The sequence below is a fragment of the Salarias fasciatus genome, chromosome 17 (genome assembly GCF_902148845.1).
Source record: "Salarias fasciatus chromosome 17, fSalaFa1.1, whole genome shotgun sequence".
Classification (NCBI taxonomy): domain Eukaryota; kingdom Metazoa; phylum Chordata; class Actinopteri; order Blenniiformes; family Blenniidae; genus Salarias; species Salarias fasciatus.
The window spans coordinates 597,359-624,555 of NC_043761.1; the positions used below are offsets into that span (position 1 = coordinate 597,359).

General features: G+C 55.0%; 1 protein-coding gene across 5 annotated transcripts in view; it reads left to right on the top strand.

Annotated features, from left to right (window-relative positions):
* The first annotated feature begins 556 nt into the window (after positions 1-556).
* Positions 557-27,197, top strand: part of LOC115404089 (plexin-B2-like) — a 74,810-nt gene continuing 48,169 nt past the window's right edge. The window contains exons 1-2 of one of the 5 annotated variants that reach the window (XM_030113239.1): positions 557-867; positions 12,033-12,170. The gene's annotated coding sequence lies outside the window, so the exon portion shown is untranslated. Of the gene's footprint in view, positions 868-3,201; positions 3,316-10,716; positions 10,733-12,032; positions 12,171-27,197 lie in introns of those variants that run through there. The other 4 variants (XM_030113240.1, XM_030113243.1, XM_030113241.1 and 1 more) reach the window with 4 other exon arrangements.

A 27,197-nucleotide genomic window follows, 5' to 3' on the forward strand; every position in this document is an offset into this window, starting at 1 on the left:
CTACCAGCAACTAACCGCTGAGCACTCGGAAAGGGCCCCATGCGGGGGGTTCTCGACACGCTGTCGATGCAGCGTCTAGTGTGGAGCCTTTAATTTGTCATTGAAACTGACTGATGTCAGCCGTCCCTCGGGGCCCCTCCAGCCCGGGCCCTGTGTGTAGCAGAAGCTGCTGCTGCTGTCAGAATCCTGCGCCCCCTAGTGGGCACATGGGGGAATAGCGCGTTGACGCATCGGACACCGCCCCCTGGTGGAGGGCGCTCTCGGACCAGGACCAGGACTGGGGACCAGGACTGGGGAAACGCTTCATCTGTTGAGTCTGTCACAGCTTTCAGGGATTCTGGAACATTTTCAGCCTTTGAATCCGTTTTTCTGTCGTTCCTTCAGAAGTCTGAAGGTTTTCCAGCGTTACTGAGCTCTTATTGTGAAAAGAGCCGGAAGACTCGCTGTTTGGCAGCCTGCCGTGTGTGTGTGTGTGTGTGTGTGTGTGTGTGTGTGTGTGTGTGTGTGTGTGTGTGTGTCAGAGGAGGAGGAGCAGCCTCACACTCCCGCAGCTCTTCAGACCGGCTGGACGCGCTTCGTCTCTCTGCTTTCAGAACACTGACACACACACACACACACACACACACACACACACACACTACGCACACACAGTGTGAGTGTGTGTGTCTCCGGTGTTCCTCCCACCTGAACCGGACCGGAGCTCAGCGCGTGAAGCGGGGAGGCAGCTGAAGTGTGCGCGCGCCGCCCCGCACGCCCCGCACGCCCCGCGTGAAGCCGGGAGTTCTGCAGGACCGTTTGGATCCGAAACTTTTCTCTTCTGAGGAACTCCGACCGGGAGCGCGCCGAGGACACGCGCCCGCGCCAGAGGTACGTTGGACCAGCGCGAGTTTCGTAACTCCGTTAAACCTGTTCTCCGCGCGCCGCTCAGAACCAGGTCTCCATGTAGCCCCGAACCCAGCTCCACCCTGCAGCCCAGGACCCGGCCCAGGACCCGGCCCAGGACCCGGCCCAGGACCAGGACCCGGTCCAGGACCCTAGGGGGGATGTGGAACAGGGCTCTGGTACCATGGGACCGGGTCCTGGTACCGAGGGACCGGGTCCTGGTACCGAGGGACCGGGTCCTGGTACCGAGGGACCGGGTTCTGGGGGAGGCCAGGTCACTTAGTAGTAATGGGGTTTCATGAAGACCCAGAACATCTGGACCCACAGCTGGACTTTCTCCTGCTCTGTCTGCTGGACCAGTCCTCGTCCCCTCAGTAGTCCTGCAGCAGGGCCACATCAGGACCGGTCCTGTGAGTCCTAGTTCTGGTCTCAGGTGGTCTCAGGTGGTCTGTCTAGTCCAGATCAGGACTGTGGCTCCGGTGGTCTTCACTGCAGGAGTGACGGATCCTGAGGGGCCGGGGGAGTCAGAACCTTCAGACCTGATGAGCGGGGTCAGAGGTCAGAGCCAGGTTCCAGTCTGTGGCCCGAGTCCTGCATGAAGGGATCTACTTTAAAAAGTGGTGAAAGCAGATCCCAGAGTGGATCACAGTGGATCAGCTGTATGAACCTGAAAACAAGACTCTGGTTTGAAACGCCTTAAATGCTTGACATTCACTCATTCATTCACTCATTCATTCACTCATTTATTCGTTCGTTCATTCGTTCATGCTAGAGTAGATTAGCTAAGCCACTGCTAACATGAATATGACGGTGATCCAGTAGATCCCCTCCGTATGAAAGATGAGTGAAGGGGATCTGCTGCGGTCCGGCTGCTGGTCCTCTTCCATCCTGCAGCATCGAACACGGCGCCCCGCTCTGTGCCTCCACTGCACCGTCCCCCAGCTGGTTCTGATCCAGGGTCCAGTCCAGTCCAGTTTATCAGTAACCCCGGCCCTGGAGGGTCTGACCCCGGCCCTGGAGGGTCTCTAGGGAATGGATCCCACCTGGACGATCTTTCTTCCTGGTGGACTCATGTTTGGTTCTTCTCTAGTCTTTAGCGGTGGTCTTGGTACCACGGCGGTTCTGGTGACCCAGTTGAGGGTCTGCAGCAGACGGCCTGCTGGTTCTGTGATCCAGCACAGCTGCGTCCCTCTGGAGGACTCTTCAGGGTCGGTTCAGTCTCTTTTGTCCCATTTCCCCCTGAGGAGAATCTGCTTGATAACTATGCGGTCCTTAACGAGGGGGCGTGGCCTCAGGTCTCTGTAGGCCACGCCCCCTGCTCCTGGTCACCTGATAAGCATCAGGTTTATTCAACGTGGAGCTGGAGGATGAGCACGGTGGCCCTGGCGGGAAGAGGTCTGAGGTTCTCCAGATCCAGGGTCTTTGTGGACCAGATGGTGGTGGACCACCTGGGACTCACCCGGAGCCGCAGCCGTCGCTCAGAACCGGTCCCTCAGAACCGGTCCCTCAGAACCGGTCCCTCTGGATCGCTGCCGAGCCCCGCCTCTACCGCGTGAGACCTCTGGGGACCGCTACCGTTCCCGTCCCAACCGGGACGGTACCAGGACCTGGCTCCGGTCCTCGACGGGACCGGTTCTCTGAGCTTGTGTGTGTGTGTGTGTGTGTGTGTGTGTGTGTGTGTGTGTGTGTGTGTGTGTGTGTGTGTGTGTGTGTGGGAATAAATGTTCGTTCCTGGAAGACGAGTCGCCAGCACAATGCTAGCATGCTAATCGATGCTAATCGATGGCGTTCTGGAGTCAGTGAGGAGATGGAGAATATTTCTGGAGGTTAGCCGGGAGGAAGTTAGCTGGTTAGTTAGCTGGTTGGTTAGTTAGCCAGGCGGTAGCTAGCTGGTTAGTTAGCTGGTTGGCCAGTTATCTGGGAGGTAGTTAGCCAGCAGCTGATTGGTTGGTGTGATGCTGCTGTGGGGGTTTCGGTCGGTGCGTCTGCAGCTGCACAAGGCGACCGGAGTCAGACTCGTGCTCCTGAGTCGGTGTGTGCAGTGGAAAGCGGGGCGTGTCGACGCCTCTGTCCTCGTTGTGGACCTGATCCTGGAGGCTCGGCCTCCGTCAGGAACCGGTTTGGGAGGAATGCAGATCTGGTCGAGTCGCTCTGCTGCTGAACTCAAACCCTGAACCGACTTCCTGCTCCTGCTGCCGCCGCCGCCGCCGCCATCCGGCTGGAGGAGTGGATCAGAGGCCGCTTGAGAAGGCGGGGACATGTGACGTCTCTCCACAATCAGATCGTTACCAAGCAGCTCTCCAAAACCACAAGAGAAGAAAAACCCGGATCTCATGGCGAAAAAAGACGATTTTAACCAAAATGATGGGTTTTAAGGGGCGAGGACTCGGTGAGGACTCGGTGAGGACTCGGTGAGGACTCGGTGAGGACTCGGTGAGGACGTGCTGACGTTCTGATGTTGTGGCGTTGTGGCGTTGTGACGTTGTGACGTTCTCCGGCTCTTGGAGGAACCGCTCCTCTACGGTCTGGTCCTGGAGAACCTCAGCTGGTCTCTGAGCAGGACGGAGGATTCAACACGGTGTTTCAAATGAACTGGTTTCCTTGTTAACTGTGACTGATTTCCTTTGGCTTTTCCTGCTGCTGCTGCTACTGGTACTGCTGCTGGTACTGGTACTGGTACTGGTACTGCTGCTGGTACTGCTGCTGGTACTGGTACTGGTACTGCTGCTGGTACTGCTGCTGGTACTGGTACTGCTGCTGGTACTGGTACTGCTGCTGGTACTGCTGCTGGTGGTACTGCTGCTGGTACTGGTACTGCTGCTGGTACTGCTGCTACTGGTACTGCTGCTGGTACTGGTACTGGTACTGGTACTGCTGCTGGGGACTGCTGCGGGTGCTGCTGCTGGTGGTACTGCTGCTGGTACTGGTACTGCTGCTGGTAATGGTCTACTGCTGTACTGCTGCTGTACTGTCCTGCTGTGCTGGTACTGCCTGGGTACGGGGGGGGTCTAGCTGGTACTGGTACTGCTGCTGGTTTATGCTGTGCTACTGGCTGTTACTGGTACTGGTACTGCTGCTGGTGGTACTGCTGCTGGTGCTGGTCCTGCTGGCTGGTACTGCTGCTGGTGGTACTGCCTGCTGGTGCTGCTGCTGGTGGTACTGCTGCTGGTACTGGTACCTGCTGCGGGTAACTGGTACTGCTGCTCGGTACTGCTGCTGGTGGTAACTGCTGCTGGTGCTGGTACTGCTGCTGGTACTGCTGCTGGTGGTACTGCTGCTGGTGCTGCTGCTGGTGGTACTGCTGCTGGTACTGGTACTGCTGCTGGTACTGGTACTGCTGCTGGTACTGCTGCTACTGGTACTGCTGCTGGTACTGGTACTGGTACTGCTGCTGGTGGTACTGCTGCTGGTGCTGGTACTGCTGCTGGTACTGCTGCTGGTGGTACTGCTGCTGGTGCTGCTGCTGGTGGTACTGCTGCTGGTACTGGTACTGCTGCTGGTACTGGTACTGCTGCTGGTACTGCTGCTGGTGGTACTGCTGCTGGTACTGGTACTGCTGCTGGTACTGCTGCTGGTACTGCTGCTGGTGGTACTGCTGCTGGTACTGCTGCTGGTACTGGTACTGCTGCTGGTACTGCTGCTGGTACTGCTGCTGGTACTGCTGCTGGTACTGCTGCTGCAGGCACTGATGCGAGATGTCGAGTCAGAACCCGGTTCCGGTCTCTCGGTGAGGCTGTAGTTATTCTTCTGGTTTTTAGAACCTTTTAAAAACCTCGGCAGCAGGCAGGAGGCGGTGAGACGTTGAGGTTGGAGTCCGGTGTGAAAGGCTGAAACGTGTCGGGTGAAGCCGGCGGTGAGAGGAGAACACCTGGACGTGGTTCTCCAGCGGCCGGAACAGGAACCATTCGAAGGTTCTCTGAACAGAACGACCAGCGTTTCCTCTCCTGCTCTGTTTGTCTGCAGTTAGCTTCATTAGCATTAGCAACGTCTGCTATCTCCCTCTCCTGCTCCATCAGTCAGCCTTCAGCTCCACCCGGGTGTTCCACTGTTAGCAGTAGCGTTAGCACTAGCATGCGCTGCAGGGACAGAATCGGACTGGAGCAGCAGCCAGGTTCGGTCCTCCCGCCGTGCCTGAAGCGGTTTTGATTTTAAAATGACCTGATGGCAGAAAGGAAAACTCCCAGAATGCAGTGGGAATCCTTCCCTCCATCTTCTGAGCGCAGCAGGAACAGTCCGGCGCTCCGTCACACCCCCGCCCCCCGGGGCCCCGGCGGCCGGCGGCCCCCAGCCGGAGGAGGCCGAGGTTTTGTGTGGAGGAGTTGCAGCCGCTTGCCTCCACGTTGCATCACTGCCGCTCGTCTTTGTTCTGCATCTTAAAGACGTGGAGAGAAGAGAGTCAGACGGATCCTCAGGCTCCGAAGAGGGCCGGCGGCCTGACGGAGGCGCCCGGCCCGGGAGACGGGAGGCGCCCGGCCCGGGAGACGGGAGGCGCCACCCGACTGGCCGTTTCCCGGCCGCTTCCTGGCCGTTTCCCAGCCGTTTCCCAGCCGCTTCCTGGTCACTTCCCAGCCGTTTCCCGGCCAGTTCCTGGCCGTTTCCCAGCCGTTTCCCGGCCACTTCCTGGCCGTTTCCCAGCCGTTTCCCGGCCGCTTCCTGGTCGTTTCCCAGCCGCTTCCTGGCCATTTCCCGGCTGTTTCCCGGCCGCTTCCCGGCCGTTTCCTGGCCGTTTCCCGGCCGCTTCCCGGTCGCTTCCCAGCCGTTTCCCAGCCGTTTCCCGGCCGCTTCCTGGTCGCTTCCCAGCCGTTTCCCGGCTGTTTCCGGGCCGTTTCCCGGCCGTTTCCCAGCCGTTTCCCAGCCGCTTCCTGGTCGTTTCCTGGTCGCTTCCCAGTCGCTTCCCAGCCGTTTCCCAGCCGTTTCCCAGCCGTTTCCCGGCCGTTTCCCGGCCGTTTCCTGGCCGTTTCCCGGCCGTTTCCTGGCCGTTTCCCGGCCGTTTCCCGGCCGTTTCCTGGCCGTTTCCCGGCCGTTTCCTGGCCGTTTCCCGGCCGTTTCCTGGTCGCTTCCCAGCCGTTTCCCAGCTGTTTCCCGGCCGTTTCCCAGCCGTTTCCCGGCCGTTTCCTGGCCGTTTCCCGGCCGTTTCCTGGCCGTTTCCTGGCCGTTTCCCGGCCGTTTCCTGGTCGCTTCCCAGCCGTTTCCCAGCTGTTTCCTGGCCGTTTCCCGGCTGTTTCCTGGCCGTTTCCCGGCCGTTTCCTGGTCGCTTCCCAGCCGTTTCCCAGCTGTTTCCTGGCCGTTTCCCGGCCGTTTCCTGGTCGCTTCCCAGCCGTTTCCCAGCTGTTTCCCAGCCGTTTCCCGGCCGCTTCCCGGTCGCTTCCCAGCCGTTTCCCAGCCGTTTCCCGGCTGCTTCCTGGTCGCTTCCCAGCCGTTTCCCAGCCGTTTCCCAGCCGTTTCCCAGCCGTTTCCCAGCCGTTTCCCTGCCGTTTCCCGGCCGTTTCCCTGCCGCCGCCCGGCCCTCTGGTCATCGTGGTGTGTTTCCAGACCAGCTGAGTCCTGAGCTGGATGCGGTCCGGACCGTCGTTGCTGCTTTGCGTTTCGTCATGTTTATTTTGAAGGCGGCGCTCGGCTTCCTGTGTGGCTGGGGCTCCTCTTCTCATTCCTCTCCTCCTCCTCTTTGTCTTTCTGCTCCCTCCTCACTTTTCCCCACGGACTTTTCCCAGAACCGTCTTCAGAAAACAATCTCCCGGTCCAACCTCGGCCTTCACAGATCCGTCCCAGAAGACGACGACCGTTTCCTGCAGATGTTTCACATCAGCGGTCGGGGCTCCGCTGCAGGAACCCCGACTGAAGCTTCATGTCAACAACGCAGCGGAATCGGGAAACTTCTGCTCAGATTTACTCCCCAAAACCAACAGAACTGCTCGGTGTTCAGAGGACAGAAGACGGTACAAAGATTCAGCGTGGAGCTGAAACGAGGCTCTTCAGGTTTCAGTCTGGACCTTCTGTTCAGATTTCAAATTAAAACTCATTCTGTGGGATCTGAGCGGTGGACCAGTCCGTCTGACTCCGGTTCCAGCTCCAAATCTAGACTCGTGTAAACCAGACAGTCTCGTCTCTGACCTGGACTGGTACACTGAAGTCAGACTGGATCTGGTCTCTGACCTGGACTGGTACACTGAAGTCAGACTGGATCTGGTCTCTGACCTGGACTGGTACACTGAAGTCAGACTGGATCTGGTCTCTGACCTGGACCGGTGCGGCGAAGTCGGCCTGTGTGTGGTGCGGTAGTCCAGATTGGGGTTCCCTGCTTCAGTCTAACTTCAGCCCGTCGGCTGATGACTCGAAGCGAGTGTGTGACCACGTTGACATGCAGCTAATATCTGGGTTCTGAAACATCAGGAAAACCCCGTTTCCATGCCGTAGCAGACAGAGTTCCCCGTTTACAAGTCGGCGCATTCAGTCAGGATCTCCCTTTCCAAACCACGGCGCACGTCATGCTGTTCTCAAAACAAAAGCTCTGACCGGAGCGGCTCTGTGTTGCCAGGTTGGGTGGGGTTCAAACCAAAGCTAGCTTCTTTTTGAAGACGTTGGACGGGTTGATTAAATGATGATGTGTTCATGACGTGTTCTTTAATCATACAAATACGGTTTAACCTGCATTTTCAACCGAGATGGAGGTTTGAGCTGCTTCCTACGAGTTTCTGATGTTTTTACGGACTAGATCGACAGATCTGGCAACCTCCTCCACTGGCCTGCAGAGGCAGACGCTGCGGTGACTCCGTTCTGCTGACGGAACGCTGACAGAACGGTTGTTCTGCTGTTCATGATTTCTCTGCAGGCCGTACAAGTCGCCGACTTTCAGAAGGAAGCATGTGCGACGTGCGCGCTCAGAATAACAGTTCGTATCGTGCGTTACGGAAGCCTCACCTGGACAAAAGTGAGGTGAGTTTGGCGCCTACTCGTTGCTGGACTCAAAAGACCATGATTCATTGCGGGTGGGAGCATGCGCAGAACCAAAAACAACGTTCCTAACTCGTTATCTGTTCACACGGCGGCACTGCGGGGTGTGAAAAGGAGGAACCCAGCGGGCTTTATCGGGTTTTACAAATCTCGAAAATGAGCTTTTCCGGGTTTTGGCGGGTGTTTACACGGCCACGCGCTGCTGGCTTCCTGCCAACATTCCAGTGTGAAAAGAGTTTGAAAGAGTTATTGGCTGCATGGAAACGAGCTGAGTGGAAGGAACAGAGCTGCAGACGCTGAATGAAACCAAATGTCAAGACTTCACTCCCACAACACACACACACACACACACACACACACACACGCCCTGCTGGCTCTCAGCTCGCTGCTCTGACGGAGTGTTTGTGCATCAGGTCACTTCAGCATCTTGACAGTCATTACTGGCAGGAAGAAAACACACAGGAAGGCTGTGGGAACGCCGGGACACTGGTGTGTGTGTGTGTGTGTGTGTGTGTGTGTGTGTGTGTGTGTGTGTGTGTGTGTGTGTGTGTGTGTGTGTGTGTGTGTGTGTGTGTGTGTGTGTGTGTGTGAGCACCGTCAGCTCCAGATGGCGAGGTGTTGTAATGTAATGGGTGGAGTAATCTGTTGATGAGGAATCAGGGTGGTGTCAGAAGACGTAGAGGAATCTGAAGAATGTCTGACGGCGGTGAACGTCCCGGGTCTGCTTCAGGCCCACAGATGTTCTCTGATCCAGATCAGAGAAGGTTCCAGACTTCAGGCCCACAGATGCTTTCTGATCCAGATCAGAGTCTGACAGCAAAACCTCTTCATGAGGAAAATCCTCCAGGAACTGAAATGACGGCTGTTTCCCCGACAGGCTCAGAACTACGTTGTGGTTTACGTTTATAAACCTGACAGGCTGAGCTGTGGAGGACTGACGGAGGTTTAAGCTGAAAGGTGGAGGACAGACGGAGGTTTAAGCTGAAAGGTGGAGGACTGACGGAGGTTTTAAGCTGAAAGGTGGAGGACTGACGGAGGTTTAAGCTGAAAGGTGGAGGACAGACGGAGGTTTAAGCTGAAAGGTGGAGGACTGACGGAGGTTTACTGTTGAACTGTCACTAGCTGAATTCCTTCAGCACTGTGTCAGTAGTTGTGAGCGTTAAGTTAGCGGATGTTTGTCAGTTAGCGTTAGCTTAGCAGATGTTTCTGTCAGTTAGCATTAGCTTAGCAGATGTTTCTGTCAGTTAGCGTTAGCTTAGCAGATGTTTCTGTCAGTTAGCGTTAGCTTAGCAGATGTTTCTGTCAGTTAGCGTTAGCTTAGCAGATGTTTCTGTCAGTTAGCGTTAGCTTAGCAGATGTTTCTGTCAGTTAGCGTTAGCTTAGCGGATGTTCCTCCCTCCGTTAGCATTAGCTTAGCTCTGTGCTGTGATGAAGCTAACCTCTGCAGACTCACTTTATTTCCTTTCTGTACTGAAGATTATCGGCTTTTCTTCTGAAATGTTACATAATCCTGGAACTGTGGAGTCAGAAGAAGCCTCCCCACCCCGATGCTGCTGGTATTACTGCCCCCCACCCCCCTCCCTACTGCCCCCCCCCCCCCCCTCCCTACTGCCCCCCCCCCCCCCCCCCCCCAGAGACACGCTGCTTGTTTCAGAAATCCTCCAGTTTGGCTTCAGGACTCGTCTAATCCCTGCTGGGTCTGGAGCAGGGACTGACAGGAAGTCCTTTGTTTACACTTCAGTGTGTTGGGGGTGGGGGCGGGGGGGGTGGGGGGGTGGGGGGGGTCTCTTCAGCCAGTCATGAATCATCTGCACATGGAAACGAAACATGTTGAGGATTTTAAGGTTTTTCACATTTTTACAAAGTTTCCAGGTCTGCACTCTGATCTGGATCGTGTGTGTGTGTGTGTGTGTGTGTGTGTGTGTGTGTGTGTGTGTGTGTGTGTGTGTGTGTGTGTGTGTGTGTGTGTGTGTGTGTGTGTGTGTGTGTGTGTGTGTGTGTGTGTGTGTGTTCTTCTGCTCTTCAAAGACTGACTGTAAAACTGCTGGATCCTAATCGGATGTTGTTCAGACGCACTTTATAATTAAACCTCGTCAGTCGACACTACAAAGGCTGTGTGTGTTCTGTGTGTTTATGTGTGTGTGTTCTGTGTGTTTGTGTGTGTGTGTTCTGTGTGTTTGTGTGTGTGTGTTCTGTGTGTTTGTGTGTGTGTGTTCTGTGTGTGTACAGGAGGTGTTTCCCTGCAGGTGGAGGTTTAGAAGCTGCATGTTATATTGCGTTAGCTGTGTGTGTGTGTCTGTGTGTGGTGTGTGTGTGGTGTGTGTGTCTGTGTGTGGTGTGTGTGTGTGCGTGTGTGTGTTAAGAACCTGTCCAGGTTCTGAATGGTGCTGAACCAGTTGTCATGGAAACCAGGAGACGCCTCCGCCATGTTTCAGAATCGGACCGGTTTAAAAGCAGCTCCCCGAGACCACCGCCCCGGTCCAGGTCCTGGCTCATGCGGTAGACTCCCGGCCCCGGTCCAGGTCCTGGCTCATGCGGTAGACTCCCGGCCCCGGTCCAGGTCCTGGCTCATGCGGTGGACTCCCGGCCCCGGTCCAGGTCCTGGCTCATGCGGTAGACTCCCGGCCCCGGTCCAGGTCCTGGCTCATGCGGTGGACTCCCAGCCCCGGTCCAGGTCCTGGCTCCTGCGGTGGACTCCCGGCCCCGGTCCAGGTCCTGGCTCATGCGGTGGACTCCCGGCCCCGGTCCAGGTCCTGGCTCCTGCGGTGGACTCCCGGCCCCGGTCCAGGTCCTGGCTCATGCGGTGGACTCCCGGCCCCGGTCCAGGTCCTGGCTCATGCGGTGGACAAGTTCAGCAGCTGGTTCTTCATCCAGACTGACGTCAGGAACGTCTGCTGCTGTGAGTGGAGCTGGAGTACCGGTCCTCCACCGGAGGCTCACTTCTCCCCGAGCGCCGCCTGTCAGGCAGCTCACTCTTCACCCCGAGCGCCGCCTCTCAGGCAGCTTGCTTCACCCCGAGCGCTGCCTGTCAGGCAGCTCACTCTCACCCCGAGCGCTGCCTGTCAGGCAGCTCACTCTACATCCCGAGCGCCGCCTGTCAGGCGGCTCACTCTTCACCCCGAGCCCCGCCTGTCAGGCGGCTCACTCTTCACCCCGAGCGCCGCCTGTCAGGCAGCTCACTCTACACCCCGAGCCCCGCCTGTCAGGCAGCTTGCCTCACCCCGAGCGCCGCCTGTCAGGCAGCTTGCTTCACCCCGAGCGCCGCCTGTCAGACAGCTCACTCTACACCCTGAGCGCCGCCTGTCAGGCAGCTTGCTTCACCCCGAGCGCTGCCTGTCAGGCAGCTTGCTTCACCCCGAGTTATTACAGCTGTAGTAACTTTTGTCTGGCTGTAAAAAAAATAAAAAATACAGGCTTCAGTAGATCATTGAACATCGTTGGTCCTCCACTGGACTCCCCTCAAAGGTCTCACCTGCTTGTTCTCCACTGTTACCACTGTTACCACGGTTACCACGGTTCTCCACTGTCACTTCGGTTCTCCGCGGTTCTCCTTGGGTCCATATGAAGGACAGTTGATCCGAGTCTGTGGTTCCAGACAACTTCCTCTGCAGGGTTTGGAGACTTTTCTTTGAAGAGGATTGATCAGCAGCCAGACTGTCCAGAGGACGTGTCTCTGCTGGACCTCATCCACAGCCGCCTGGATGGGATCGGACTGGATCTGAGGGGATCGGACCGGATCCGAGGAGATCAGACCGGTTCAGAGGGGATCGGACTGGATCCGAGGGGATTGGACTAGATCAGAGCGGATCGGACCGGATCAGACGTGATCATAGGTGATTGGATCTGATCCGAGGTGATCCCATGTGATCAGGTCCTCGCTGCTCGTTAGGACGGAACTCAAAATAAAAGATGTTTTCATACTAAAAGTGTTGAACTGAAGCGAGACGTTCTTCGTTCACATGACGAAAACACTCCGTCTCCATGGAAACGGAGGGAAGCGAACACTGTGACTGGACCGGCTGTTGAGTGTGATTAGCGAGCGGGCTGTGTGGGCGTGGCCTCCTCCTCCTCCTCCTCCTCTTCCTCCTCCTCCTCCTCCTCCCTGGTCTGGTCTGATGGCTTCGGTTCCACGTTCCACTCCGATCGGCGTTCATCCGTCTGAACTCCAGTGATCTTCAGCTCTCATTTGTTTTGTGCAGGAGGCGAGACGCCAGCTCCACCCGATCACCAGGCTCCACCCGATCACCAGGCTCCACCCGATCACCAGGCTCCACCCGATCACCAGGCTCCACCCGATCACCAGGCTCCACCCGATCACCAGGCTCAAAGCTGACCAGGTAAGAATGAAACCACCACCTCCTCTTCGCCTCCTTCACTCAGAACCCGAACAAATCATTTAGTCACCGCTCTGAACCGGTTAGCCACCGCTCTGAACCGGTTAGCCACCGCTCTGAACCGGTTAGCCACCGCTCTGAACCGGTTAGCCACCGCTCTGAACCGGTTAGTCACCGCTCTGAACCGGTTAGCCACCGCTCTGAACCGGTTAGCCACCGCTCTGAACCGGTTAGCCACCGCTCTGAACGCCTGTATCTTTTGTGTCCACCAACTGACACCAACAGTCTGTGGTGGTCTGTGGTGGTCTGTGGTGGTCTCTAGCAGTCTGTGGTGGTCTCTGGCGGTCTGTGGTGGTCTGTGGTGGTCTCTAGCAGTCTGTGGTGGTCTCTGGCGGTCTGTGGTGGTCTCTGGCGGTCTGTGGTGGTCTGTGGTGGTCTCTGGCAGTCTGTGGTGGTCTCTGGAGGTCTCTGGCAGTCTGTGGTGGTCTCTGGTGGTCTCTGGCAGTCTGTGGTGGTCTCTGGCGGTCTGTGGTAGTCTGTGGTGGTCTCTGGAGGTCTGTGGTGGTCTCTGGCGGTCTGTACTGGTCTCTGGCGGTCTGTACTGGTCTCTGGCGGTCTGTGATGGTCTCTTGCGTCCTGTGGTAGTCTCTGGCGGTCTGTGGTGGTGTGGCGGTCTGTGGTGGTCTCTGGAGGTCTGTGGTGGTCTCTGGCAGTCTGTGGTGGTCTCTGGCGGTCTGTACTGGTCTGTGGCGGTCTGTGGTGGTCTGTGGCGGTCTGTGGCGTTCTCTGGCGGTCTCTGGCAGTCTCTGGTGGTCTCTGGCGGTCTCTTGAGGACTGTACTGGTCTCACAGGGAGTCCTGGACCAGGGAACGGGAAGACGTCACTGCATCACGTCAGAGCAGAGTGAAGGTGGGGCAACATCTGGTTCTGCTCAGCGGGACCAACATTCCTCCTGGAGGAGGGGGTCTGGGGGGTCGGGGTGGGTCTGGGGGGTCTGGGATAGGGGTGGGGCTTCTCTTGCTGGTCCTGGACGGTCTAAGTCCTTCAGTCTTTTGGAACGTTTTTCTTGAAGCTTCATGAAATCCTGAAGAAAAAATATAAAAGGAAATAAAGCCGAGAATCATTCCTTTCATTTCGAGCTGTGACGTCCCGCCACTGAGAATCCTCTGAAGGAATCAAACTTCATCGTGTTTGTTCTGCTGAAGTCGCATTAATACGACGTTTATTATTACATCATTTAAAAATGGTCCCAAAATGATGACATCGTTTATCGGCAGCAACTCGTTTTGTTATGATGACAGGCTACACTACTGACACTACACACCACTGTGCTGATGCTAATGCTGATGCTAATGCTGATGTTGGAGCAGCTGATGCTGGTCCTGAGACACAAATTCAATCAGTTGGGAGTACTGAGACACAAATTCAATGGTAGCACAAATTCAATGGTAGCACTGTAGCCCATTCTGGTGCAGGTGCTGCTTCACATGCAGGTAAAGGACCAGAGCTAATGCTGATGCTATTGTAGAATGGAATGCAGATGCTAATGTGGAGATGCTAATGCAGATGCTAATATGGAGATGCTAATGCAGATGCTAATATGGAGATGCTAATGCAGATGCTAATACGGAGATGATAATGCTCGTGCTAACAGAAATTCTGGCACCGGCGCCGATGCAGATGTGGCTGCAGGAAGCCCAGATGTTGGAGAGCTGCTGGTAGCAGCAGAGGCGAAGGCAGCTGCACATCAATGCTAATGCTAATGCCTGTGCTAATGCTCATTCAGATGCTAATCCAGGAGCTGCAGCGTCCTTACAGAGGAAGAAGAATGAAAAATGTTTCTGTGTGTGTGTGTGTGTGTGTGTGTGTGTGTGTGTGTGTGTGTGTGTGTGTGTACATGCAGGCTCATTTGTGGGTTTTAAGCAATTAGGACAGGAAACAGAGGAGCTGTTGGTTTGGAATCCCTGTGGAATTCAGTTATGCACACACACACACACACACACACACACACACACACACACACACACACACACACACACACACACCAAAATTCCCATATTATCCACCCAACAAACCGGTCTCAGCTGTGAAGCACATGCAGAAACACACACACACACACACACACACACACACACACACACACACACACACACACCCTTAACTTCCTTTTGACCCATTTCCCAAACTCAACACGCCGCCTCACTCTTTTCATCCATCCCCTCCGTCTCTCTCTCCCCTCGTCCGCTGGAAGTAAAGCAGACCACTTCTGCTTTGTGTCACCAGATCAGAGAACACACACACACACACACACACACACACACACACACACACACCCACCCACACGGTGTGTGTGCACGGTTAATCAGTGTGTTTGTGAGGCCAGAGGCATGCAGGCTGAACTCTGCTGACGCCACACTGACTGAGAGCAAACACACTGTGGACTCTTTGGGACTTTATTGTGAAAGAACCGAAAGCGCCGCCACCCGGCCGGACGCTGACGGGGTCGAGCTGAAGGGTGGAGCGCTGGGGTTAAGAGAGGTCATGTTCCTGCTGCGGTTCTGAGCTGCTCCACCAGAGGGCGTGCTGAGCCGCCAGCACACTGAAGTAGCTTCTTGAAGGGTTGTGTTTCCTGTTCCGCTGCTGTCGGTGCGATCTGTGTACTGTTCCATGTTCAAGTTACTGCAGCTGTCAGAGTAGGTTTTAGTTACTTCCTCAAAGATTTGAATTTACTTCTGTCGTTACTGCAAAAGAGAGAAAACACTCCTCGTTAGCATTAGCTGAGCCGATAGCACAATGTCTGTTAGATAGAGGAGGAAGATGCTCTATAACCTGGATGTTACAGGAGGAAGATGCTCTATCATTTGGTTTTTAGAGAACGATGATGCTCGACAGTCCGGATTTGGAGGAAGATGCTCTATGCTCTTGGTGTGTGTGATCTTTGTCCGACAGAAGCTTTAATAAACGTGTTCTGCTCCATGTATCTGTAGAAAAGTTGTGACGACCTGAACTTTGGAAGAAAAATCGGCTCATGAACCACGTCTACTTCCTGTCAGTCTGCTTCCTGTCAGTCTGCTTCCTGTCAGTCTACTTCCTGTCAGTCTACTTCCTGTCAGTCTGCTTCCTGTCAGTCTACTTCCTGTCAGTCTGCTTCCTGTCAGTCTGCTTCCTGTCATTCTGCTTCCTGTCAGTCTGCTTCCTGTCAGTCTACTTCCTGTCAGTCTGCTTCCTGTCATTCTGCTTCCTGTCAGTCTACTTCCTGTCATTCTGCTTCCTGTCAGTCTGCTTCCTGTCATTCTGCTTCCTGTCAGTCTACTTCCTGTCAGTCTGCTTCCTGTCATTCTGCTTCCTGTCAGTCTACTTCCTGTCATTCTGCTTCCTGTCAGTCTGCTTCCTGTCAGTCTGCTTCCTGTCATTCTGCTTCCTGTCAGTCTACTTCCTGTCATTCTGCTTCCTGTCAGTCTGCTTCCTGTCAGTCTGCTTCCTGTCAGTCTGCTTCCTGTCAGTCTACTTCCTGTCAGTCTGCTTCCTGTCAGTCTGCTTCCTGTCATTCTGCTTCCTGTCAGTCTACTTCCTGTCATTCTGCTTCCTGTCAGTCTGCTTCCTGTCAGTCTGCTTCCTGTCAGTCTGCTTCCTGTCAGTCTACTTCCTGTCAGTCTGCTTCCTGTCAGTCTACTTCCTGTCAGTCTGCTTCCTGTCAGTCTGCTTCCTGTCAGTCTGCTTCCTGTCAGTCTACTTCCTGTCAGTCTGCTTCCTGTCAGTCTACTTCCTGTCATTCTGCTTCCTGTCATTCTGCTTCCTGTCAGTCTGCTTCCTGTCAGTCTGCTTCCTGTCAGTCTGCTTCCTGTCAGTCTACTTCCTGTCATTCTGCTTCCTGTCAGTCTACTTCCTGTCAGTCTGCTTCCTGTCAGTCTACTTCCTGTCATTCTGCTTCCTGTCAGTCTACTTCCTGTCATTCTGCTTCCTGTCAGTCTGCTTCCTGTCAGTCTGCTTCCTGTCAGTCTGCTTCCTGTCAGTCTACTTCCTGTCAGTCTGCTTCCTGTCAGTCTGCTTCCTGTCATTCTGCTTCCTGTCAGTCTACTTCCTGTCATTCTGCTTCCTGTCAGTCTGCTTCCTGTCAGTCTGCTTCCTGTCAGTCTGCTTCCTGTCAGTCTACTTCCTGTCAGTCTGCTTCCTGTCAGTCTACTTCCTGTCAGTCTGCTTCCTGTCAGTCTGCTTCCTGTCAGTCTGCTTCCTGTCAGTCTGCTTCCTGTCAGTCTACTTCCTGTCAGTCTGCTTCCTGTCAGTCTACTTCCTGTCATTCTGCTTCCTGTCAGTCTGCTTCCTGTCAGTCTGCTTCCTGTCAGTCTACTTCCTGTCATTCTGCTTCCTGTCAGTCTACTTCCTGTCAGTCTGCTTCCTGTCAGTCTACTTCCTGTCATTCTGCTTCCTGTCATTCTGCTTCCTGTCAGTCTGCTTCCTGTCAGTCTGCTTCCTGTCAGTCTGCTTCCTGTCAGTCTGCTTCCTGTCAGTCTACTTCCTGTCAGTCTGCTTCCTGTCAGTCTACTTCCTGTCATTCTGCTTCCTGTCATTCTGCTTCCTGTCAGTCTGCTTCCTGTCATTCTGCTTCCTGTCATTCTGCTTCCTGTCAGTCTACTTCCTGTCATTCTGCTTCCTGTCAGTCTACTTCCTGTCAGTCTACTTCCTGTCAGTCTACTTCCTGTCATTCTGCTTCCTGTCATTCTGCTTCCTGTCAGTCTAATTCCTGTCAGTCTGCTTCCTGTCATTCTGCTTCCTGTCAGTCTACTTCCTGTCAGTCTGCTTCCTGTCAGTCTACTTCCTGTCAGTCTGCTTCCTGTCAGTCTACTTCCTGTCAGTCTACTTCCTGTCAGTCTACTTCCTGTCATTCTGCTTCCTGTCAGTCTACTTCCTGTCAGTCTGCTTCCTGTCAGTCTGCTTCCTGTCAGTCTGCTTCCTGTCAGTCTACTTCCTGTCATTCTGCTTCCTGTCAGTCTACTTCCTGTCAGTCTACTTCCTGTCAGTCTACTTCCTGTCAGTCTGCTTCCTGTCATTCTGCTTCCTGTCATTCTGCTTCCTGTCAGTCTACTTCCTGTCAGTCTGCTTCCTGTCAGTCTGCTTCCTGTCAGTCTACTTCCTGTCAGTCTACTTCCTGTCAGTCTACTTCCTGTCAGTCTGCTTCCTGTCAGTCTGCTTCCTGTCAGTCTACTTCCTGTCATTCTGCTTCCTGTCAGTCTACTTCCTGTCAGTCTACTTCCTGTCAGTCTACTTCCTGTCAGTCTGCTTCCTGTCATTCTGCTTCCTGTCATTCTGCTTCCTGTCAGTCTACTTCCTGTCAGTCTGCTTCCTGTCAGTCTGCTTCCTGTCAGTCTACTTCCTGTCAGTCTACTTCCTGTCAGTCTGCTTCCTGTCAGTCTACTTCCTGTCAGTCTGCTTCCTGTCAGTCTGCTTCCTGTCAGTCTGCTTCCTGTCAGTCTACTTCCTGTCAGTCTGCTTCCTGTCAGTCTACTTCCTGTCATTCTGCTTCCTGTCAGTCTGCTTCCTGTCAGTCTGCTTCCTGTCAGTCTACTTCCTGTCATTCTGCTTCCTGTCAGTCTACTTCCTGTCAGTCTGCTTCCTGTCAGTCTACTTCCTGTCAGTCTGCTTCCTGTCAGTCTACTTCCTGTCATTCTGCTTCCTGTCATTCTGCTTCCTGTCATTCTGCTTCCTGTCAGTCTGCTTCCTGTCAGTCTGCTTCCTGTCAGTCTGCTTCCTGTCAGTCTACTTCCTGTCAGTCTGCTTCCTGTCAGTCTACTTCCTGTCATTCTGCTTCCTGTCATTCTGCTTCCTGTCAGTCTGCTTCCTGTCATTCTGCTTCCTGTCATTCTGCTTCCTGTCATTCTGCTTCCTGTCAGTCTACTTCCTGTCAGTCTACTTCCTGTCAGTCTACTTCCTGTCATTCTGCTTCCTGTCATTCTGCTTCCTGTCAGTCTAATTCCTGTCAGTCTGCTTCCTGTCATTCTGCTTCCTGTCAGTCTACTTCCTGTCAGTCTGCTTCCTGTCAGTCTACTTCCTGTCGGTCTACTTCCTGTCAGTCTACTTCCTGTCAGTCTGCTTCCTGTCATTCTGCTTCCTGTCAGTCTGCTTCCTGTCAGTCTACTTCCTGTCAGTCTACTTCCTGTCAGTCTACTTCCTGTCATTCTGCTTCCTGTCAGTCTACTTCCTGTCAGTCTGCTTCCTGTCAGTCTGCTTCCTGTCAGTCTACTTCCTGTCATTCTGCTTCCTGTCAGTCTACTTCCTGTCGGTCTACTTCCTGTCAGTCTACTTCCTGTCAGTCTGCTTCCTGTCATTCTGCTTCCTGTCATTCTACTTCCTGTCAGTCTACTTCCTGTCAGTCTGCTTCCTGTCAGTCTACTTCCTGTCAGTCTGCTTCTTGCAGTATATCCAGCTGCAGACCCTACAAAACACTACAAATCACGCCCACTGGACGGTCCGGGTTACGGATGATGACATGATTCCTTCACGTCTTCACCTCCGCTGTACTCGCCACCATGGGCGTGTTTTGTAGGGCCTGTGGTCTGCAGCTGGACCCGTCTCGCTTCTTGGCTCTCTACTTCCTGCCAGTCTGCTTCCTACTTCCTGCCAGTCTGCTTCCTACTTCCTGCCAGTCTGCTTCCTGGTTCTCTACTTCCTGGTTCTCTGTTTCCTGTCAGTCTGCTTCCTGTCAGAACCACATGTCACTGCTGAGAACACGGTGAGAGAACAGTTCTGTCTGTTCTCTGAACACCAGTCACTGAGAACACGGTTCGCTAACGGTTCTCTAAAGCCCCTTTCACACTGGCCCAAAAACCCGTTGAAACCCGCGAAGACCCGGATCCTCACGGCAGTGGGAAATGGTTTCATCGCCTTTTCGACCCGGGCCGTTCAACCCTGCGATCCGTTAAAAACCCGGGTCGGCTTTCTAGCGGCTTTTAGCGGGAGGGACACATCCGGGAACTTACATGATGACGTCCACGCAGCGCGGCTACGTTAGCGCGGCTACGTTAGCGCGGCTTCGTTAGCGCGGCTACGTTAGCGCGCTAGCTGTTGTTTCTGGACACAGCGTGAGATTTCCTTCAGGACGACCAGCACTGCAGGACTCCAGGTGACGGGGACGGTGCTCCGCTGCATTGTTTACCTTCGCTGTGCTCCGTCACGCTGATGATGTCATCAACGTGGGACACCATCAGCGCGGGAAAACGCAGCGGCGCGGCTCGCCAGCAGGGGGTCAGACCGGGTCTGCAGGAAAGGAGTCATTACTGATTGTTAGCGGGTCAAAGACACGGGTCGACCTGCTCGCTGCAGAAAGGGGATGAAGAGCAGTTTGAGAACACGGTTCTGAAGGAACCAGCTGTGGCCGGCGCGTCGCCATCGGAGGTGCTGATGTTGGTTCGATGCTGTGAACATATGGACACACTGGAGATGAGCGGATGGCTCATTTTTCCATCCGCCCGCCATCCGCCCGCACCAACGATTTTTAATCAATTTTCAAAACCGAACCCGCCGCCTCCCGCAGAGCAGCGTTTTGGCTTTTAAAATGTTGCTTTTTTTTTATTTGAGTGCTTCAACCGCAACTCGCCCGAACGTCATTAAAATCTTCATTTTTGACACGTCATCCGCCCGATCCGCGGTTATCCGCAGGCGCAACCGCAATCCGCACATCTCTAACACACACACGCACGCATGCACACACACACACACACACACACACACACACAGAAACACACACACACACACACACACACACACACAGAAACATGTGGTTCTTTGAGATAGTCGAGTCAGATGAGGATGTTGTGTTGGACCGGCACCGAGGGCCTCGACACTGTTAGAACTGCTGCCAGACGAACTTCACCACACACACACACACACACACACACACACACACACACACACACACACACACACACACACACACACACACACACACCCACACACACAGCAGGAGCTGCTGCTGGTCTCAGTGCGAGGTGAAAGGCAGTGTGACCAACTTGGGGCGAATCCCAATTCTCTGCTTAATCCTCAGTCTTACTCCTCACTCCTCAAAATGCTCCCGTGAAGTTCAGTGTCGTCCCGTTCCTGAACAGGTTGAGGAAAGGAGCGAGGCTCAGGAGCGTTATCTCCCTTAATTTTGAGATTCTACAGACCTCCCTTGGAGGTAAGGATAACCCAGAATGCTTGTTAAATAGTTCGTTTTGCTGTTATTTTATTAATAAAAAACTTTGTATATTACTTTGGGAGTAAGTGTATTAAGTTTCTATCACAGACAATATTTACAAAGGCTGTTAGAAAGAAATCAAGAAAATTCATTTGAATGCATTTATTAACCAGGTCACACAGCAACATGTTAAACATTTCTAAAGCAGGGCGCGTTACTTACAGTTACAAAGGGCGTTGTTATTGATCACTGACCAGAATTATTCCTGCTGCTCTTCCACTTCAGGGTTTCCGCCAGACCTTTTCGGTCGGCCGCTCTCTCCCTCCTTCGGACGGTCCAAAGAAGCGTCATGCTAGCTGCTAGCACCCTCCCGACGGTCCAACCCCCCCGCGCCGCCGCCGCCGCCGCCGCCGCCGCCGCGCTCCCCTCTGGCCAAACTTTTTTCAGCTTTCTTCTACCCTCTTGCGCAGTGCTGCCCCCTGTGGTCCAAGGACGTAACTGTCTTTAAGGGTTGTCCCATTTCCAAGTGACTTTACATTCCTGAACACTTGTTTTGAGGAGGCACTTCATTTGAGATTGAGGATCAAGGTTGAGGAGCGAGGATTAAGCAGAGGATTGGGATTGGGCCTTGATCTCTCTGTCCTGGAGCCTCAGAGGATCCGGACTCATCTGGCTCGGTTCACATCAGTGGACTGGACTGGACTGGACTGGACTTTGTGTCCTCATGAGAAGAACTGGACAGAGGGCGAGTTGGTCTCAGAACTTCACTGGTGTCTGAAACTCAAAGGACAGACTAGAATAGTCTCCTTGAACAATCCAGTCCTTCACTGAGCTCCATCATCACAGCCCGACCCAGTGAGCGGCGGCAAGACGGAAAAGATGGAAAGATGGAAAAGGAAAAGAAAGTGACGAATTGATGGAAGGAAGCAAGAGGAAAAAAGCTGAAGGCAACGAAAACATGGAAAGACTAGAATGTGGCCCTCAGAGAGCGCAGACCTCCGCCAGCTCAAATCAGTCACCAAGCCGCGCCGCTCGCCGCACGCCACTCGCCGCTCGCCGCACGCCGCTCGCCGCACGCCGCTCGCCGCTCGCCGCTCGCCGCCGGTCGGCGGGCTGCCCAACCACGTGACAGACTCCCTATCTGTCAACGATAAAGAATCCTTTAAAAACTCCGTCCATTACTCTTTCCGTAATGCTGCCAACGGACCAACCGGCCGGACTGACGGACGGGATTCCAGGACCTCCTGGTGGAGGCGAGAGAAAGAGGGGAAGATTTCTGCAGCTGCTGCCGTGCTGTGGAAGAGAACCCTGAGGAACCAGGCTGAGAGGAGAACCCTGAGGAACCAGGCCCAGAGGAGGAGAACCCTGAGGAACCAGGCTGAGAGGAGAACCCTGAGGAACCAGGCTGAGAGGAGAACCCTGAGGAACCAGACTGAGAGGAGAACCCTGAGGAACCAGGCTGAGAGGAGAACCCTGAGGAACCAGGCTGAGAGGAGAACCCTGAGGAACCAGGCTGAGAGGAGAACCCTGAGGAACCAGGCTGAGAGGAGAACCCTGAGGAACCAGACTGAGAGGAGAACCCTGAGGAACCAGGCTGAGAGGAGGAGAACCCTGAGGAACCAGGCTCAGAGGAGGAGAACCCTGAGGAACCAGGCTCAGAGGAGGAGAACCCTGAGGAACCAGGCTCAGAGGAGGAGAACCCTGCAGAACCAGGCTCAGAGGAGGAGACTTCTTGCTGTTGTGGCTGAGTGAGGGGACAGACAGAGGACCGACAGAGAAGACAGGATCCACTTGATGAAGGCAGATCAGGACAGAAAGGGGTCCAGGGTGGACTGGTGCTGAAGGGGTCCAGGGTGGTCCAGGGTGGACCGGTTCTGACTGGACCTCGGAGCCCAGCAGTGACGGTGAAGTGGGCCTCCCTGTCCGGTCCTGGGGCCCGGCCTGCCTCAGAAGCCACCATCTGTGGGAAAGAGCAGCACCGGTCTCCAGATCCAGGTTTGGTCCTGTGAGTCCTCCGGTGGTTCTGGATGGGAGGTTCTGGTCCCTGCAGCCTCCGGGCGGCCTGGACCGGTCTGAGTCTGCTGGTCTGATGGGAGATGGAGTCTGACGGGACGGCATCCTGGTCACGTGACCGGAGCAGGTCTCTGTCGGCTCTGAACACCGAGAACCTCTGGAGGGAAGAATTCAGCTTTTCACCAACCGACGGGAGAGAACCGAGGAGCGGCGGACTGTCCGGAACCCCACAGTCCTCCCAGAACGCCCCTGAGAGCAGCGGGGGAATACGGTACAGATACTGACAGAGCGCCGCCTGGTGGCTCCTCTTCATACAGGATAGTTGTAGACAGACAGAAGACAGGTCTTCACCTGGACGGAGGACAGTCCAGGACGGCTGAGGTGAGGAAGACGACTGGAGAACTGGCTCAGGTCGACCCGAGGAGGCCGAGGGAACCGCCAGAGCCGCCACGGCGTCCTGGTTGTTGTTTGGTGCACCGCTTCAGCCGCCGATAGCCCCGCCCACTGTCTGATGTCATCGGTGAACTGTCCACGCCGGCCACGCCTCTTCTTTCCCGGACGGTGACCAGTCCCGCCGGCTCGGCACGCCGCCGTAGCTTCTGGTGAAAGCAGCTCGCTGGAGGCCGTCTGCGGTTCGCCGCCTCTCAGCAGCGTCGCCGCGCCGAGCGTCTGCTGTGTGATGCTTCCCCGCCGGAGGCGAACCCCGCCTCGGAGGCGAACCCCGCCTCGGCGAACCCCGCCTCGGCGGCGAACCCCGCCTCGGAGGCGAACCCCGCCTCGGAGGCGAACCCCGCCTCGGCGAACCCCGCCTCGGAGGCGAACCCCGCCTCGGAGGCGAACCCCGCCTCGGAGGCGAACCCCGCCGGAGGCGAACCCCGCCGGAGGCGAACCCTGCCTCGGAGGCAAACCCCGCCTCGGCGAACCCCGCCTCGGAGGCGAACCCCGCCGGAGGCGAACCCCGCCTCGGCGGCGCTCTCAGGACGCCACGCTTCACTGCTCTGTGGTCTCGCCGGTCGGTCCAGGTCGGAGTTCTTCGCTCTGCGCGCGTTGGCGTCTGGGCAGCAGTCTCGGTTCTCGGTCTGAATGGACCCTAAATGTTTTAACGTGGACCGGGTCTCTGTCTCTTCGCCGCCGGTCTCCACTGCGGGACGGACAGGTCCTGCCTCTGTCGTTTCGCTGTTCAGGGTTCGGCATCTTTTCTTGCCGGCGTTGTCCAACTTCTTCAGCGCGTCCGAAGGGTTTTTCCCGCCGTCTGCGGTGAGCAGGGAGTAGGGGTGGGCGACACGGCAACAATATCATATCGCCATTTTTTTAAATCAAGATCACGATCACGATTTTATCACGATTCTTTTTTTATATTGATTTTTCTAGACTAATTTGCAAGTTTGACCATTTTCCCCAATGTTAAACATAAAAACGTATAAAATGTATTTAAACATGTAAAACCCTAAAAGAAGAAAAAGACAATTTAAAGCTGCTGTAGGCAGGATTTTGCTAGTCAATGCTAATTTTTCTGTGTTTTCTTTGGATTAAATGTTAGAGTATCCATTGATAATCCTTTAGGAGTGCAGCATCACTGCTCTACTGCGAGGGCGCAGAGTTTCCATCTGTCTCTGTTCTGAGCTGAAAAGGAATCTCCACAGCTCCAGGTATCTTTGACCAATCAGAAGAGCCCCTGAGGCTCTAACTGTGATTGGTTGAGGGGGGTTCGTCACACTTTCTTGGGGGAGGGGCTTAACTTGCGTAAGGGCGTGATGTCAGAGAAAACAAGGCAGGATTGGCTGTGCTGGGTTTCAAATCGCCATGTTAGATGGGTCAAACCGCCATCTTGCTTAGGTAAACCTAAGAAAGATGGCGGAGATGCCGAATCCTGCAGCACCTTTAATCCAGACAAACTGGCTTTAATGTGCAATGAACACAAACATAGAAACTAATGAACAACAGAGTGCACTTTTTTAACACGAAAACTAAACGCACCAAATAGATTATTTAAAAGGATCAATAAAAATGCAAACGTAGCTGGTTACCTCTTAAAGGGCAACAGTTTAGAACCAAAACGATTTAACTTTAATATCTATACCCTGAGTCAATAATACTTGAGAAAATGTTTTTGTTCAGAGATCAAAGCTTTTATCTCCTTTAAAAATGAAGGTACAAGATAACGAACAACAATAAAGTACACACAAAAAACTAAACACACCAATTAGCTTTTTAACACAGTTTAAATGTCTTTAGCAAGGTAATGAGTAACTGCTTCAGTTACTTCTTTCTCGACGTGGAACAGATTACACGTGACGTCATAGATTTATTTTTTCTACTGCAGTTGCGCTATATGACCACTAGAGGGCTCTGTCTCCATTGAAACGCTCTACCTCAGACTCCCTTTAAGTCAGAGACGTTCCGCTAGTTTTCAGACTAAAGGTTCGTTTCAGCTGTTAGCTTGACGGTATGTTCACTAAGTGTCTTGTCACTTTTCCTTGGTTTGTTGTAAATAAAATCCCTCATGCTAGCTTGTGCACCGCTACCTGTAGGTAGCTAGCTAGCGTTAGCCTCGGTGCTAGCTTCAGCGTCCCTCCCTCCAGCTTGTCGGGGTGTTTCCATGGCGGCTGATCTCTTGTAGATCCTGTACTGCTGCTGTAACCCAGCTCTGCCTGACACAGCCTCCACCCAGCAGCAGCTCCACCCAGCAGCAGCTCCACCCAGCAGCAGCTCCGCCCAGCAGCAGCTCCACCCAGCCTCCACCCAGCCTCCACCCAGCCTCCACCCAGCAGCAGCTCCACCCAGCCTCCACCCAGCCTCCACCCAGCAGCAGCTCCACCCAGCAGCAGCAGCTCCACCCAGCAGCAGCTCCACCCAGCAGCAGCTCCACCCAGCCTCCACCCAGCAGCAGCTCCACCCAGCAGCAGCTCCACCCAGCCTCCACCCAGCAGCAGCTCCACCCAGCAGCAGCTCCACCCAGCCTCCACCCAGCAGCAGCTCCACCCAGCAGCAGCTCCACCCAGCCTCCACCCAGCAGCAGCTCCACCCAGCAGCAGCTCCGCCCAGCAGCAGCTCCACCGCGCTCCGCTCGCTGTTAGCTGCCTTTACGTCCCGAGTCAACGTGAACGCAGCTCCGGCTGCGGGTTTTTTTTCTGAAATCGTTAACATTCCTCCTCGTGGAGAACCGCTCTACAGGGAACATTGAGTTCATATTATCTGAAGCTTCCTGGTAACGTCATCACTCCAAAGAATATTATATATCGGTGAAATGCAACGTGTCCTGGAGACGATTTCACCATCTTTCTGGTTTATGAGCTCGTCCCGACGTTCTAATTCCTAAGGCTCTTGTATCGTCATATCGGGTGTCGTCGGCGCGGCACACGGTGACGGTTTGGCTCCCCTGCCAACCGGACTCTTCCAGCCGGGCGTCCCTCATCACCTGCTCAGAGCACAGAGTGGACGGGCCAGGTGAGACGGCGCCGCCTGGACACCCCCCTCCCCGGGTCGTCTGAAGAACCCAGGAAGAAATCCACCTTTCTGGGTCCTCCACCATGACCCCTCCTTAACCTCCACCCCTCCTTCCCTCCACCCCTCCTTCCCTCCTTCCCTCCACCCCTCCTTCCCTCCACCCCTCCTTCCCTCCACCCCTCCTTCCCTCCACCCCTCCTTCCCTCCACCCCTCCTTCCCTCCTTCCCTCCACCTTCACGCTCCAGGTGGAGCTGCTGCCTCCACCCCTCCTTCCCTCCACCCCTCCTTCCCTCCACCCTCTCCCTCAGGATCCTCTGTGTGTTTCATGGAGAGAAAAAGGGAGGAACTTAATTCACACACTTGACTTTCACTTATAAAGTTCTGTGTTCACTCTGTTCTCACACACACACACACACACACACACACACACACACACACAGTGCTGGGAGCAGCTTGTTTCAGCTCCAGTTTGTTCTCAGACTCACTGTTCAGGACACAGATTAGAAATACAACACTCGACACACCCCTCACTGTGACTACACACACACACACACACACACACACACACACACACACACACACACACACACCCACCTGTTAGCTTTCCTCTGTTCTCAGTGAACTGGTTTATTCTCCCAGAGGTGATCTGAAACCGAGTCTTCCTGCAGCAGGTCTGAAGCTTCCTGTTCAGGAGGAAAACAGCTCCTGGAATCAGAGAAGAGTCTTCAGTGTTTTGACCTCTGAAGGTGAAAGTTTGCTTCTCCGGTGTCTGGAGGTGAGGTGGAGGAGGAGGGGAGGTGGAGGAGGAGGGAAGGTGGAGGAGGAGGTGAGGTGGAGGAGGAGGGAAGGTGGAGGAGGAGGTGAGGTGGAGGAGGAGGGAAGGAGGAGGAGGAGGGGAGGTGGAGGAGGAGGTGAGGTGGAGGAGGAGGGAAGGAGGAGGAGGAGGGGAGGAGGAGGAGGAGGGAAGGTGGAGGAGGAGGAGGAGGTGAGGTGGTGGAGGAGGTGGAGGAGGAGGTGGAGGAGGGAAGGTGGAGGAGGAGGTGAGGTGGAGCGGTGTTACGCTGCAGGTTGTCCTCCAGGAAGCTGGTTCCAGCTGTTGGCTGCCAGCAGAAGGTTCCGGACCGTCTGTTCTTCATACAACAGCTTCAGTAACGCATCTCCGACTGCTGCAGGTCCCGGGGGGGGTCTGGACAGCTGCAGGTCCCGGGGGGGGGGGTCTGGACAGCTGCAGGTCCCAGGGGGGGGGGGGTCTGGACAGCTGCAGGTCCCGGGGGGGGGGGGGGGGTTCTGGACAGCTGCAGGTCCCGGGGGGGGGGGGGGGGGTTCTGCAGCTGGACCTGCAGCTGGACCAGGGCTTCTGCAGGACCCACTGTCTGCTAGTTTGGACGTCCTCGGCCTG